A 12,408-nucleotide genomic window follows, 5' to 3' on the forward strand; every position below is an offset into this window, starting at 1 on the left:
TTCCCAGGGACAGCAGTTTTGGGGAGACCCCACACTTTCTGGGCTCTAGCTCTAGGAATTCAGGTTCTTCTGGAAAGACCTGGGAAAGATCCCTGGCTCTGGCTGGGGTAAAGAGCCATCCTTGTGAATGTACCAGAGCATTCTCCATAAGGAAGGCCTAACGTCAGGGGAAAGGTAGCCCTCCTGCCCCACCTCACCATTCAGGAAGACCACAGACCAGAAGCCCATGCCCACTACAGGGCTGAGATTGGATTGGAAGATGGTAGCCCTCTCCCCCTTCCCTAGGCCAGCAGGGCCGGCCTGTATAGGAACGGTAATAGAATAACCCCATACCAACCCCCGGCTCTCTGAGGAGGAGTACTTAGGGGAGCCCAAAGTCAGGAGGGAAGACAAAAAGCAGACACAAAGATGCTAGAGTCTCTGGCAACTATAGCTACAGAAAACATTAGACAAGTCTGCCCTGTCCTAGGCAGATTATCACAAATCTTTCCGGAAGAGGCCTATTTACTACCTTGGTTCCTATTACTCAGTACAGCATCTCCTGCTTTCAACAACAACAAGAAAATCACCAAACCCAAGGAAACCCACAGTCTGGAGACAAAGGCAGCATCAAAATGAGACTCAGAAATAGCACAGATGTTAAGAATGATCACTTTGGGAATTTAAAGTAATGATGCTTAATCTGTTAAGGGCTGTACTAGAAAAAGTAGATTACGTGTAAGAACAGCTGGGGAATGTAAGCAGAGAGATAAGGAAGCCTCAGAGGAAGCCCTGGACCCGGAGAACGCCCTTAATGAGTTCATCAGTACATTCAACAGAGCTGAGTGAGGAATCAACGAGCTTGAAGATGTATCAATGTAAGTACAATGGGGGAAAAACCCCAGAACATCCAAAAACCTTGGGACAATTACAAATGATGTCACTGACACATGATCAGAATACCAGAAGGAGAAAAGAGAATGAACAGAACAAATATTTGAAGTAATAATGGCCAGCAACCTCCAAAAAATTAATGACGTAGAGCAAACCACAGATGCAGGAAGCTCAGTGAAATTAAACCAGGTCCGTTTGTGTTTATGGTTTGTTGTGTGGCCCCCACTAGTAGGCAAGCTCCTTGAGAGCGTTGGCTCTTGCTCAACTCTTTATGTCTGGAGTCCAGACGGGGCCCAGCACAGTAGGTGGGCAGTACATGCTTATTGAATGAATGAGGGAGTCGGATTGGTTCTGAGCCTGTGTGCCTGCGCACCGTTTCCGTAGCTGCAGAGGACTTTGAGGCTCGTGTGTCTCTTTCTCGGCCCGGCATCCTTCATGTGGCTGACCAAGAAGCCTTCTGAACAGCGACAGTAACCTGCGTGGGTGGGGGGCCAGGCCAGCCCAGCTCCCCGAATGTCCCCATAGCCTGGGTGTGTGACACATAATCTGCTAGGTTCCCCTGTCCCCACCCCCCAAGTTTGGGCCACCATCACCTCCTACCTAGATCACAACAGCCTCATGGCCCACCTGCCATTCTAGTTTTAGTGTCCTCCAATCTCCTTTCCACACTCCAGCCAGAGTGGTCTTTATCAAACATTGATGCTTCAGATATTTCAGCGACTCCTCATTGCATTCAGGATAAAAATCCCCACACCTGAGCATGGGGCACAAGATAGTTCACCCGTGTCCCCACTCGTCTCATGGCTTGCTCCAGTCCCAGGACCATCCCCTGCTCACCCTCAGCCCTCGGAAACTATTTGCAATTCTCAGAGGTGCCCCTTCAGAGCCTTAGTGTTGACTTCTCCTGTCCTTGTACCCACCCCAGCCCTGCACCTGGTTAACTCTACCACACTACTGGCTTCTGTCGAGTGCCATTTCCTGGGGCAGCCCTGTGTCCCCACGCCCCGGGCTGAGTCTGGTGGCCCTCTTGTGGGCTGGCCCTTGTGGTAGCATTTGTCATGTAAAGTTTTAGGTATCTCTTCTTACTTCTGTCTTTCTTCCACTAGAATGTAAGCTCCTCAAGGAGATAATAATTATCCAAAACTCAGAGGTGAAGTACAAAGATAACTTCTTGCCCGTAGCAGTGACGCATCACCCGGTAGGCCCACCTGCCCTCTGTACCTCTCGAGGGAGCACTCTCTCTCTTTTTTTTTTTTTCAGTTTTAAAAAGAATTTTTTTTTATTGGAGTTCAATTTGCCAACATATAGCATAACACCCAGTGCTAATCCCATTAAGTGCCCCCCTCAGTGCCTGTCACCCAGTCACCCCCACCCCCCGCCCACCTCCCTTTCCATCACGAGGGAGCACTCTCTTGTCCGATCACAGCTTGCTACTGATGAGGGCTCAGACTCTAATGTTAAATGTTCATCTGTAGGAAACAGATAAACTATGAATGATTTTTGTCCAGGAGAGGTGCAAATGATTTCTGACTGGTACGAAAGAGGAATTGCCAATGTTAATGGTTTTATTACCTTGTGGGACATGAGCCTGTTTTGAAATCTGATTCCCTTACTCCTTTCCCCACTGTCTCCCCGCTGTGCATAGACAGGAACAGACATGCGTCTGCATATATGTATATGTTTTTTCTCCTAGCCTCTCCTGAACTAATGTTTTTATCGTGTTGCTTAGCTCCATCATTGACCATTTAATGATTTAAGTTAAGTCTTCGACATGGCCATGGTGGGCCTGGCGGCCCGCTGCTCAGGGTGTGGACTGCTGGCAGCTTCTAGGCTCAGCGCCTTCTGGGTGCGCCCTAGCCTTCGGGCCATGATCAGGCCCGGCCAGTGACCCAGCCCAGGGTGTCCTGGGGCCTGGCCATTTCTGCCCATGTCCTGAAAGAGCAGCTGCGGGGCTCCCTATGGGCTGGCCAAAATCCCTCAGTGCTACCCCTGACACTACAGCTTGCTCTCCTCATCCTCCTTCCCTCCTCCCGTCCCAGGTGCAGGCCTCCATCACCACTGGGAGGCTCCCTCTGCCTCCTCCTGCTCCCCCTCTTTTCACATCCCCCCATAAATGTTCCTCCCCATACTGTCTTATGCGTCTCACCCTGTCTTGGTGCCTGCTTCCTGGAGGCCCCCAATGTCACCTGTGTTCACCATGCATCTGGAGGAGGGTTTTGCTTTCAGTTTTTTGAAAATTACGCTTTGCCAGTGAGTCCAAGGCCATCATTTGTACCATTTTAACATGTGTGCCTAGGATAGCTCTTACACCAGCTGCAGGAGCTCAGTACATGTGTGCAGAACAAGTGAATGTGGGGGAAAAAAACGGATTTTGCTTTTAGAGGCTTGCATGGACGAGTATAACAGCACGGTCTTGGTGGCCCAGGAGCCCGGATCTTCAAAGCAACTGGAAATGCCTGAGTCACCTTCACTCTCAGCCGGTTTGGTGTCTCTCCTTTGAAAGTGCCGGTGTCTTCCATGTGACCTAATTCCTCCTCCCCGAGCCCTGCCAGGGCTGCAGAGGGGAAGGCCTGTGACAGGACGTGAAGGAACTGGCTGGAGGAGGAAGGGGGAGGAGGCCTGCAGGGACAGAGAGGAGCGCAGGGCTCAGAAGCGTGGTGGGCCCCGCGCACCTGGGCCAGGCCTGTGGGTGAGGGGGTCATGGCCAGCAGGCCCAGTGGGAAGGCAGCCTGTGTCCTCAGCGCCTGGAGAGCAGGACTGGAATGGAGAGCTAATGTGAATGTTCTCTCTCATTGTCCTGACCAGGCACAGAATCTATGAAAACTTGTATTTAAAATAATTTTTCTGCTCATGCCATCTTTCTCTGGTTATAGCAAGTTGAATAGATTATTACAAATCACTCCCCAATGGTGGCTAATTAAATATTTGATAAATAGAAGTTAGCACTTTTCATCTGCAGACAGATTTCCTGACCGGCTGACTTGAGTGTAAGAAGGGTATCCCCTTCGTGCTGTGGACAAGGTAACAAAATAAAAATAAATAAATAAACAGATGCAAATGTGTGTACAGTCTCACAGCAAGACTCTCCTGGCCCGCGGAAGCCCAGGTCCTTGGGCAGTTCCATTCGTGCCACTTCCCACCCCGTGTGCCCCTGCCCTGCTGGCCTCACTGGAGGTGCTTCTGGAAACGTTCTTGGAGCCCCAGACAGGGACCCGATCCAAAGGCGGCAGGACGGGAACTCCTCTCCCAGGGCCCCTGGATTTAAGTTTTTTTTTTTTTTTGTGCTGGAAGCAAATCAGCGCGTGCTAGTGAGGTCACTCGGGGTCAGCTGGGGTCTCAGGGGGAAGGACGCCTCCCGCGCCTCCCGCCCGAGGCCGGAGACCTGGCGCTCGCTGCCCCGCTCAGGCCCAGCCCAGCCCCGGGGCGCCCTGGGGCTCCTCCGTCTGCGGCCGAGCAACAGCGCCACCTGCTGGGGATGCAGCTCCTCTCCCGGCCTTGCCGGCTGGGCCGCCTGCCAGCGGTTTTCGTCTGTAATTTCCAGATTTCCTTCTCCCGCCAGTCCCCGCTCTGAGTTCCGGCTTTTTCAGCTGGAGAAATGCCGCTGACAGGTTATTTCAGAATCAATATAAATCTGTCAAAGGACCATTTGGATATAAACGGCAAGCACCTCACCCTGGATTAAAATGAGTGTTAATGAAGAAATTTCAGTCTTCACTGACTAGCCATTGCGAAGGAGGTCTTAGAATCCGAATGGAAGCTGGACTTTCTCCCTGGGGGGGGCGGGGGGGGAGGGGAGGCTGGGGGGAACTCTCTGCCTGGGGTGGGTTTCAGGGGGACCTATTTGCTTTGTAAAAGATTCTTAAAAATTTATTCATGAGAGACACAGGCAGAGGGAAAAGTAGGTTCCCTGCAGAAAGCCCAATGTAGGACTCGATTCCAGGACCCCGGGATCACAACCTGAGCCAAAGGCAGATGCTAAAGCACCGAGCCACCCAGGTGCCCCTAGAATCTGTGTTTGTATAGGAAGTACTATTCTTTCCCTTAGCCGGTTTGCTTGTTTGGGGGAGTGGCAGGGGAAAAGAAGGAGCTGATGGGGACCAGGGGATGGGCACAGTCAGGTAGCATGGCTTTATGAGGGCCCCACATGAGGCACTGGATCATCCTGCCACAGCTCCTACCTGGGTACCAAAGGCAATCGTGGGGATTCCATCTGAATATGTTACTCCCTCCAAGTGAACAGAGATGGAAAAAAAACTCCATTTGTTCCTCCAAATGATGGACACAAGTCCTGAATTGCTTTATAGGCCTACACATCCTTTCTTCTAGAGTGCAAGGGGATTCAGCTTCTTGTTTCCCACCCAGCTGCCCCTGTGGAACGTTAAACCAGAATTGCTGATTGTGAACACCCTAAGGAACCCTGTCCCCATAGAAGCCCAGACCAGGGGATGAGGCCGTCAGAATTCCAAACCGAGGTGAGGCAAAACCCTTCTGCACCCAGGAATCAGAGAAAGAGGGTGCCCATCTCTCTCCCCCGCCCCGGGAACCAGCAGAGTGCAGTCTCTGGGGATGAAGAAATTGGAACCTCCCTTGCTGCATCCAGCTTCCAGAAGGGAGTTTCCTGACAGCTCTCTGGGCTTCTGGAGCCCAGCACAAAGGGTCCTGCCTAGAACGGAAGGGCCCGCTTAGATTGCCCTTGAGGACATCTGGCCTGTTTCTCTCCCCCTGGGGTCATACTGAAGATGAAATTAAAACTGTCAGTGAAGCAGCTTTAGATTTCTAAGATGTGTTTGGAGTCTTGCAAATGAGGGCAGTGTTGGACATTGGCTAAGCGGCGTGATGCCGCGTCACCAGTGGAGTTCCTATGCAGGCAGTGGCCACAATTGCTGCTGGTGGAGTCCTGGCCCCGCCCTGAGCCCCCAGGAGCCTGAATGTCAAGGTTGCTCAAGCATCAATGAGTTCTGCATCTTGCTTTTCCAGTGAGCTGTACCATCGGGTGGTCTGGCTGATGCGGGCAAAGGCTTTTCAACATTGCAACCATCCTGTGTTATTAAACTGTCCTGTGGCAGGACAGTGCTTTGCACACATTCTGTTATTCCATACAGCCTCATAAAGGGCAGGGACTGGCTCACCGGCCCCATTTTACCGAGGTCAATGAAACTGAGGTCTAGAGAGGTTAAGGAACTTGTTCAAGCTCAAAGCTGGAAGTGGCAGGGCTGGAGGTGGAAGTCTGAGAGGCCCCAGAGCCTGTGCTCCTCTTTCTGTGATCCTCCCTCCCTGTGTTGTGTTTGTGGTGCCAGCAGCATCTCCAGTTATCTTAGTCTCCAAGAGAAATGGCAATGGGTAGTAGGGAACAGGTGGGCCAGTTGAGGTACTTTCTAATACTTGAGTCAAACTTTGGGTTGGAGGTTGTGAGAACTAGTAGCTGCTTTCTTTTGGCCATGAGGAGGCAGCAGGCCACAGTGAAATCAGAGGCAGAGTCAAGTTCAACCTCTACCATTTCCTAGCAACAGGAGGACAGCATTGAACTTGGCTTCCGAGTTCCTCATCCATATGGTGGGATAACAAGCACCTCACGGGGCTGCTTCCCAGGATGTGATGAAATCACCTGGTACAAGACTCAGCATGTAATGACTCTCCCGAGTGCCTCCTATAGAAGAGATAATGGGCTTTCCTTGGTCTTGATTATTCAGTAATAATTGGATAGAGATGGAGCACAGCCTAACCTGGGTACAGCCTTGCACTGCCTCTGCCATAGCTCGGTCTTCCATCTCGGCCAAATCCCTGACATTTTCCATGCCTCAGTCTTTTATCTACAATATGCCCAATCAATCTTTCAGGGCTTTTCAAATATATATATGTTAAAAGGACCAAGTAAAGTGTTGCTATATTTTAATGTTGCTCTAAAAATTATGTAGTTGGTTTTCTAGTAGCAATTTCATGATTGTTGTAAGGTGCCTAGAAGTCATGAATACATTGATAAAGAGTTTGTTTTAATGGAATAAAAGTTGGGGGACCTCAAAGAAAATAAAAGACCAACATTTAAAAAGCATTTATATTTCACACTTAAACTAGCAATGGAAGAGCAAGATTCAGAAATGTAAATATTTTCAATGTAACAAAATAATTTCTTGTCTTCTTCAGTAGCTTCTAAGATTAAAGCCACAGTTGGCAGAGCTACTTTGTGGTTTCAGGATATTTGTAAAAGATGGCATTATTGTGTAAATACCCCAAGCCAGCCTTTCCCATATACTATGCTGTCTGTGAGAGTTTTCAGAGATATCTTTATAAGAAGATTAGACTGGAAGGAGATTTAACAGACTCAACACCTTAATTAGGTGACTATAAAGGTACAAGATAGAAGTGCTAGCACACGGTATAAGATAAGAAAGATGAGACCAATGAGTCCTGGAAACAAATGCACCAGGTCACTGTGAGAAAGGGATGCTGCCCACTTGGCCCAATGCATCCTAGAGACCAGAGGAGTCAGTCCTAGGTAGTGTGGCCAGATCATCTTCACACGTGAACGTGTCCTTTGCTCTGGGTCAATCAGCCTCTTCATTTCCAGCTTCGTTCCCCTTTCATAGCATCACTTCACCCATGAGGTCCTGTTATTCCCCACATCCTGCCCATGCCATAGTGGGGAGATTTGGGGCCCTCCCTGTCTCCCCTTTTCCAGTCCCTTCCCTTTGGAGCTTCTGCCTGATGGGTTGATGATGCCCAGCTGCAGTGGGAAATCCTGCCTGCCCTTCCAGGCCTACCCCATGGGACTTCCTCCAGGAAGCTACCCTGATAACTCTCCTCCCTCTTTCTTCCAACTGGGATATCCAGTGTGCACTCTGTAGTAGTTTTCTAGAGTGGCTGCCACAGAGCACCACAGGTTGGGTGGCTTAAACAACCAAAATTTAGTGTCTGAGGGGGATCCCTGGGTGGCTCAGCGGTTTGGCACCTGCCTTTGGCCCAGGGCGTGGTCCTGGAGACCCGGGATCGAGTCCCGCGTCGGGCTCCCGGTGTGGAGCCGGCTTCTCCCTCCTCCTATGTCTCTGCCTCTCTTTCTCTCTCCACATCTATCATGAATAAATAAACAAATCTAAAACATATATGTAAAAACAAAATTTAGTGTCTGACAGTTTGGGATGCTAGGAGTCTGAAATCAAGGTGTCGTACCTTGGCTTGTTTCTTCAGAGGCTACTCTCCTTGGCTTGTGGATGGCTGTCTTCCCACTACCTATGTGTCCAAATTTCCTTTTCATATTAGGACACTAGTCATATTGGCATAGGGCCTACCTTAGTGATCTCATTTAGGTTATCTATAGACTATCTCCCAAGAAGGTCACATTCTGAGATACTGGGAGTTAGGACTCCACATAACTTTCTTTTGGGGGGTGAGGGCTGCACAGTTCAACCTCTACTAGACTCTCATTGCATCATTATTGATACTTTTTGGTGAGTTACCATCATTCTCTCCTTCTCTGGAAGGCTCCTTATGGGATCTGAGCCTTGACACAGCTCATATTTATGCTCTCTGTTGAGCCTTACATTGTACACACACTCCATAAATATTTGAATGAATGAGCAGTAAATACACATGCTCCTGAGTGAATATGGACCAATGCCAATAATGACAGGTCTGGAGTATACAACATGTGATCCTAGACGTCAGATGATGTGGCTCTGCAGTCAGCTCTGTGGGAAGACCCTAACCTACAGTTAGGAAAAATTCTTTCCCCTGAGGGCGTGAAATGTCATCATTGGCAAACAATGCTCCACGCTCACTTTTATGATTCCTGATTCAAAAACCAGAATGGCCTCCTGCAGGAAGCACAATCATCCAAAGGGGAAGGAGACACTGCAGTTGGGGGATTGGAATAGACAAGGGAAGGCAGCAGGAGGGGAGGCAGCGTTCCTGTTTTATAATCTCCTCCAAGGCTGGGCTCTGACACTAACCATATCTAACAGCTCCCAAATGCATTGTTTAGTTGCTTGCTTTTTTTTTTTTTCTTTTTAAATATGGAGAAACCACTAATCAAAAAAATACCAGTTAGGTTGTCTGTCATTCCTGTCCCATTTTCTTTTTCTTTGCTTCCACCGAGGTATAGGGGTTCCTTGTTCAGTGGTTGTTCGATATTTCTTTATCTTTATGGAGATAACACATCCTGTTAGAAACATTTCAGAGTGGATGCTAAAATGGTGTTCAGATGGCAAAGTTGGACTTAGCAATTCAGTGAGATTTAATAACAGGCAATTTATGTCAATTTCCAGATAATACAAGTCAGTTCCAATATATCCCTTAAGAGACTTGTAGAGCTCTACAGCATTCAGCGTCAGAAACATTTCCCACAACTGTGGTGAGGCTGTGAAGGCATGTTGGGGCTGCGGCACCATGAACACTGCCTTCCTGTACCTCAGCTTGCATTCACTTCTGCTCCTACAGCCTTTTTTAAATCTCAGAATGATGGAAAAGCTCAGTAGGGGATCAGTTTATTAGAAATGAGGAAGGCTGGTCTGTTCATCTTTCTTCCCTGCTAATCCTCAAGGGCCAACGTCATGTACTGTGCATTCGAATGATGAGCCTGAGAGGAGGTATTCCCACACAAGTTCCCCAATGGCAGCACATCCGGGGTAGTGCATACGGAAACAGAAAGCCTCCAAAGTTCTCCCCTTGCAAATCCATCTTTCTGGTCTAACTCTTGGCATACCTCTATTTCAGGCAGTCTGAAGCAGCCCCGACATTCTTTCTCTGGTGCAGAAAGAGTAAGTACTTACAATGCAATCAATGCATTTACTCTTTAGAAGTAAAGTAGGAGTTTGTCTTTGGGTCAAATGCTATATCAATATATTCAATTTTCCATTATTTGTGTTTGAATCATTACCTTGTTCTGTGACATGCTATTGCCCGCCTGGCCCTTCCTAGTCACTCACTAGTCACTGCTGTTCAGCAAGGCTTTTGCCTGTTTTGGTGCTTTTGGCCCTTATTCTAGACTGGAGATCAAGGAAGGCCTATGAAAACCAATCCCTAGATCCCTTCTGTGGGCCCAGCTTTATGCTGCCCACCCTTAGCAAGGAATGGGGAATGGTTATGGGGTAGGGGGCTGCTGGGGCTGACTTGGGCCTTTACACTGTGCCCCACGTGGCCTCAACCTCACACACCCTCAAACATCCAAGAACCAGCGTGGGAGCCCTATTGCTAACAGAAAATTATGATGGTAAAGAACAAATGCAACTTTTTTCTTAAAAAAAAAAAAAAAGTATGAGCATACATCTGTTAATAGATGCAAATAAAAATCTAGAATATAAATCAAATTACTGAAGTATTTGGATTTGAGAAGTGGTGATAAAGCCTCCTTGATCAAACTTTAGACAGGCTCCTCTAAGCCCAACAAGTCCCGGTCTTTGGGCATGTCCTCCAAGAGCACAGTTGTAGCACAAATCCTGTCAGGTAGGTTTGGTCGGATCCTCTACCGTCTCATTATCCCATCACCCTTGGTGTCTGATTAGGTTCATCTTCTTTCACCATCCCTAGGTCATGTCTTATCAGCCTGGCCTGGCTTCAGCAAGAATCCTGTTGGGTCAGCAAAGTCAGGACTCTCCCTTACCCTCGTGCTTCCTCTTAGTAATTTTCTATCTACTGACTTTGGCTACAAATTCCCACACTTCCTTGTATTTGGATTTGAGCTCACTCTCTGTCCCCTACAACTCATAGCCACAGTCCCTATACCTTTTGTGAGAGTCCCAGTCTGCCTTACTGCCTTCAGTGGCAGGAGTCATTATTTAGCAGGGAGGACATCTATGATTTCCAAGTCCTAAATGATATGTTCTGTTTGCATCCTGTTATTTGCATCATATTATCATGTTTGCATTTTTCACCTAGATCAAGTGTATTTTTTAAAAGTTTTCTTAAGCTATACATGAGCATAACACCCACCTATGTAAGATGTACAATACGCCTTAGGACTTTTATAGAGTTGTGCAGCCATCACCACAGTTTTTAGAACAATTTCCAATTTTAAAGCAATTTCCATAACCTCCAAAATCACCCCTGTGGTCCTTTGCAGGCGCCCTTCATTCCCATCTCCATCTCCAGCCACCATGGATCTTCTTTCTGAGTAGATTTCCTGAAATTTTACATAAATGGAATTAAGCAGCATGTGGTCTTTTGTACTGGCTTCTTCGCTTGATAATGTTTTTGAGGTTCACTCATGTGGTAATGTATATCCGCCTTCTGTACTCTGCATTGTTAGATGGTGTGGACACACCACATTTTGCTTGTCAATGGACAAGTGGGTTGTTTACGGGTTTGTGCTGTTAGGAATAATGCTACTATGAACATTCATTGCAAGTCTCTGTGTCGAAAGAAACATTTCTCTTTTATAATCAGAAAAAGAGAAAAACAACAAAAAGACCAACATAGATTCTCAAGCTATTTCTGAAATGCATCTTCTCTTAGCAAAATGGAGTTCTACAAGTGGGGCCAAGGTTTTAAAATAAAGAGGGAAAGAAGTGGCTCCCTGGGCAGGATTTCCCTGACCCTGACCTGTGCATGGCCCAAGAGGAGCAGGGACAATGGTTTCCCCTCTCTGGAAACTCATGGCATTCACACAGTTCCTCCAAAGCCTCCAAACCTACGTGACATGTCGTGTATCCCACTGCAGCTCTGATGTCAGTCAATCCCAACTCAAAGAGCATTCCCCTCTTCCAAAGTGCCCTTTGATTCAAAGGCAGCACATTAAGGTAACTGCATGACTCTGTTTCAATAGGTGTTCCTCAGGATGGTTCCTCAGCTTTCGGGAACGCTGTTGCAACCTACCTGGCTGAATTGCTCAGATTCAGCAATTCAGATTTGTAGCCTGGCTTCTTTCCCCCCGTGTGCAAAGTTCAAGAGATGCAGCTGTGAAGGGAAAAGTATCAGAAAAACCAAGGAGGAGCCAGTTCTGTAAGCAGGAAAGAGACACAGGAAATGACTCAGAGGAAGAGGCAAGCAGGAAGTTGGCAGGTAGATGAGATGGGCACCTTCTCTGCAGAGAAGAGGCAGGAAACTCACTGCTGGCATCTTATCTACACTGCCGATGACACCTATCTCATCTATTTCCTCAGCAGGCTGTCCACTGAAGCTCTCTGAGCACCCCAAGTTCCTGTGTATGTAGGGACCTGGGTGACTCTGAATGTAGGTCACCTGCCTGTCCTTTGGAAACTCCCCTGGCTGCCCCACCAGCTCTGAATCCCCACTCCTCTTTGCATTCTGCTTGTGGGACACATACTCTGAATGCCTAGTCTCCTTCCTCCTCTACATTTCTTTGGAAGGTTCTACTTTTTCTGGTTTCGTCTGTAATGTTGAGGTGTGTGACTATGCTCCTTCAACACCGATGGTTTCCTATTTCAGCTACTGTCACAGTTATGTCAACACAAGCAGGTATTAGCACTTGACAGTGTCCAAAGAGCTTCAGCCTGATTCTCACTGAGAATCAATCCTAGGATGTGGGCAAGGTAGCTAGTATTGACTACTTTTTTCTTTTTTCTTTAAAGATTTTATTTATTTATT

General features: G+C 47.9%; 1 long non-coding RNA gene across 1 annotated transcript; it reads right to left on the reverse strand.

The window, feature by feature from the left end:
• Positions 1–8,856: 8,856 nt before the first annotated feature.
• On the reverse strand, positions 8,857–11,668 carry LOC119876049. The gene is made up of 2 exons (XR_005355218.1): positions 10,795–11,668; positions 8,857–9,025 (listed from the first exon to the last, which is right to left on the reverse strand). It is a non-coding gene; the product is annotated as an uncharacterized LOC119876049 (long non-coding RNA).
• Between the last annotated feature and the right edge of the window lie 740 nt (positions 11,669–12,408).

This window comes from Canis lupus, chromosome 2 (genome assembly GCF_011100685.1).
Source record: "Canis lupus familiaris isolate Mischka breed German Shepherd chromosome 2, alternate assembly UU_Cfam_GSD_1.0, whole genome shotgun sequence".
NCBI classification, from domain to species: Eukaryota; Metazoa; Chordata; class Mammalia; order Carnivora; family Canidae; genus Canis; species Canis lupus.